This window comes from Parasteatoda tepidariorum, chromosome 8, assembly GCF_043381705.1.
Source record: "Parasteatoda tepidariorum isolate YZ-2023 chromosome 8, CAS_Ptep_4.0, whole genome shotgun sequence".
Classification (NCBI taxonomy): domain Eukaryota; kingdom Metazoa; phylum Arthropoda; class Arachnida; order Araneae; family Theridiidae; genus Parasteatoda; species Parasteatoda tepidariorum.
In genome coordinates this window covers 29,391-33,021 of record NC_092211.1, presented here as the reverse complement: position 1 = coordinate 33,021, position 3,631 = coordinate 29,391, and positions in this window count along the sequence as shown.

The following is a 3,631-nucleotide window of genomic DNA, read 5'->3' as shown; positions in this document are numbered from 1 at the left end:
TGTCTATATACAACACAGTATTTTTGCAGTATCTCATTAGTCGAAATCTGAATGCATTATTTGATGTAAATATAAAGAGTTTTCATCTGAGAAATGGCATAAATGGCATGAAGAACATGATCCAATTAAAAAGTTTTAAATTGCCTTTTGTAAAATATGTATATTATAACTAATTTGATTGTTAAAATCTTTAATATTAAGGACATCATTTGTTCGTGAATGTTATTTAGTTAGAGCTTCTAATTCTTTAGCTGAAAAAGAAGAAAAATATTAATGTTGTTCAAAAATAATTCAATTTATTTGAAATTTTCTCTCTAAAACATGATGAAACTTATAACATACTTTTTCAGACTCTTATTCAAAATAAACTATAAATAAAGTGAAAGTTTGTTGTAAACCTCCATTAGAAAAACTTGCACATTTGGATACGTTTGAAGCATTATGTAAGATATATGAAGTTCATTTCAATAAAATGCATTCTTTTAATGAACAAGCTGGATTTGTTTTGGACAATGTAATCTATATAATTCTCTAACGTGAACTCGAAAAAAATGTGTAATTTGTTTCTTACCTGTAACGAAGGTATTGAAGCATTAAACAGCATTAAAGAATGGAAACTTAAGTAACCTGTAAAATGAAAGTACTATGTTACATCGCAGTGGTGCAACGAATGAAATTCAAATATCATTCTTGTATACTTAAAAATATTTTGTAAGTTTAAATTAGTGTAGAAACGTAATTTTTCTTTTCTTGCGAATAATTACTTCAATCAAATACAGATGATTTGAAATGAGCAGATATAAATGTACACATGGTATTTCTAATCTTTTGCATCTAATTATATTTCTGATATTAGAATTCAAAAAACATTTAAATGTGAAATATTTTCTTAACAAATTCTAAATGAGAATTTATTTGTAAATTTAACAAGTAATGTTTACAAAATAAAACTACGTAAGCTTTAGTAGCTAGTGCAATTTTAGGAGTCAAATTGTTAATTTTTTGTCAAATGAACATAAAAAGAATGTGTATGTTTTAGTTTCTAATATCTACTATGCGTCATATTTTTATGACAAAATTATGGACGTTGTATTTGATACTGAGGTAAGCTTATATGACATTTTTTTAAAGGAAAACAAAACAGATTGTTCTTTTTTTACTTGGTAAATTTAATATATTTATAATAATAAAATCAAGAGTTTGTGTGTGTCTATCTTATAATTGTAGAAAATTTTAAACTAGATGGTTCTGTAGAGACGTTTAAATAATAGATTGCTTTCATTGGTTTAAAACTTGCCATTGATACAAATAAAATTTACAGAAAAATAAATTTTATCAAACACTTGAAATAACATCAGTGATGCTTTGTAGATTTTAGTCCTCATTAATTGAAAAAGAAGTTTATTGCATGTTCTTTAATATTTAATTGTTTTTTATTCGTTACGTCACAATGAACAATATGAACTTGGTAGCGTAGGCAGATTACGTCACCAAATTAATGTTTATAAAGTTATTTGAAATCACGTGTTTATTTTGCTTCTATAAAACTATATAATTTAAAATCAATGGTTCTTAAAAATAAACAAAGATTAATACTTAAAAATCAAAACTGAGTTTGAAATAGTACTCGTTAAGAAAAAAACGTAAAAAATTGCCATACTATTATTGAGTTCAATGATGCTAATTTTTGAAATGTGGCCTAATTAAAATTGAAAAATTTATGTACTGAAAAGCAAAATCAGTGGAGAAACGGTACTTATTCTTTAAGAGAACAGCAAAAGTCCTCCATATTACTATTAATATAACCAATAATGCTTAATTAATTTTGATAATAGGAACAAATATAAACAGAAATATATTCTTGTACATGAAAGCTAAACTAATGGATAAATGGGATATATTTGCTTAGAAGAAACGTTCAAAAATCTCCACACTATCATTGGTGTCAATTATGCTCAATTAATTTTGGTAATAGGTACATTTATAATAGGTAGTATTTTAGCTATATAATTGTATCAGTATATGTCATTCCGTTTTTTGATAATTACGCAGTACTAATAAATTACGATTTATTGATTGTTTGCATTCTTTCACCCCGTATGTAGAACAGGCACTCAGACAGTCTTTATGTAAAAGTAGAACAAGGATATTTCCGTTAATTGTTATGTGTATTACTTCCTTCAATAACTTATGCCGTATAGTTCACAATTTTAGTTCTACCAAGTGGAAAGATTAAGTTTTTTATTAGAATGTTTTTACAACTTCCAATTTTTAGCCTCCGATTTAACTAAACGTTTACATTCAATAAAAAATATCATTTCATCAAAATAAGTTCTAAAGTGATAAATACGTTGATAGTTATAATCGTAATATCATAATATTTAAAAAAAAATGTTTTGAAAAGAAAGCTTAATAAATCGATAAATTGATTCGTAATTAAATTTTTCATTGAATCCTTAACATCTATGTGCAAAATTTCAATTTATTATAATAGAATTACTTTATATTAAATTGAAAGTTTTTATTTGTTTACTTCGTAAAGCTTATTCGATTTGAAGTTTCTTAGAAGTTAAAAATTTTGGAATGCTAGGAAATATATTTATTTGCATGAAGTGTGAAAGGTATCGATTAATTATACAATAAGTTTAATTCTTTTCCTTTTTCATCAATCATCTTAAAATCCTAATATTGCTGTGAAGAAACTAATGAAAAGTAGAGAATAAAAGTAATTTCTCAGTATTTGCTTGTTTCAATAATTGGAACGTTATGGTTTGTTTTTAAAAACATAAAAATGAAAAAGAATGAGTAAATTATACTAAATTTGTCATTTGAGATAAAGCATAGCAAATGATCAGTTGAAACGTGAACAGACTCAAGTAATTTAAGAAAAAAAGCTGTTTTTAAGCAATGTAGATTTTCTATTTTTTCAGTGGCTTGACAGCATCAGCTGGGCATTGTCCGTTAGTAAAAGTTTTGCCACACCTATCCTTCGTTGGCTATAATCCTCCAGATTTAGGATTTTAAAACGGCTAGGTAATTTTTAAATCAGTCCACCAATCTATGTTTGTACTCAGCTTTAAGTCGAGTTCTTAGAAGAGCATTTAAAAGGTATAGATAAAGATATATTTAATTTGGCACAAGAGTTTACAAAAAACATTATCAAAACCCACAAAAAACTGATTATTAGCTAAGACAACTAGTAGTTAAGGCACCTTTGCTCATTCAACTCCAGTGAGTTTCGTTATTTAACGCAATTTTTCACAACATGTCAAACAATTGAAGGAATCAGATTAAGGTGGCCAGCGGGTTGATAGAAATCATTGTCATAGTCGATATAGGCATTTTTTTAATCAGAAATATTTGTTTTAAGAAAGATAAAATAGTTAACGTAGTTCTAAGGCTCAAATTAGTTATGATTAAGTATATACTTTCTACTGAATATACACCTTTGCTAATGGTGGGTAAGGTACTTGGGATATCAGTCTCACAAAAAGATGAAAATTCTCAGTGTAGTCAAAAATTCTTTAAAAAAATGCACTGCTTGTTAAACATGTTTTGGAATATTATCTCTATGTATTTATTTTGCATTCTTCTCTATTTAGGTTTTTGTTTTGCAGCTAGTAATGATGTT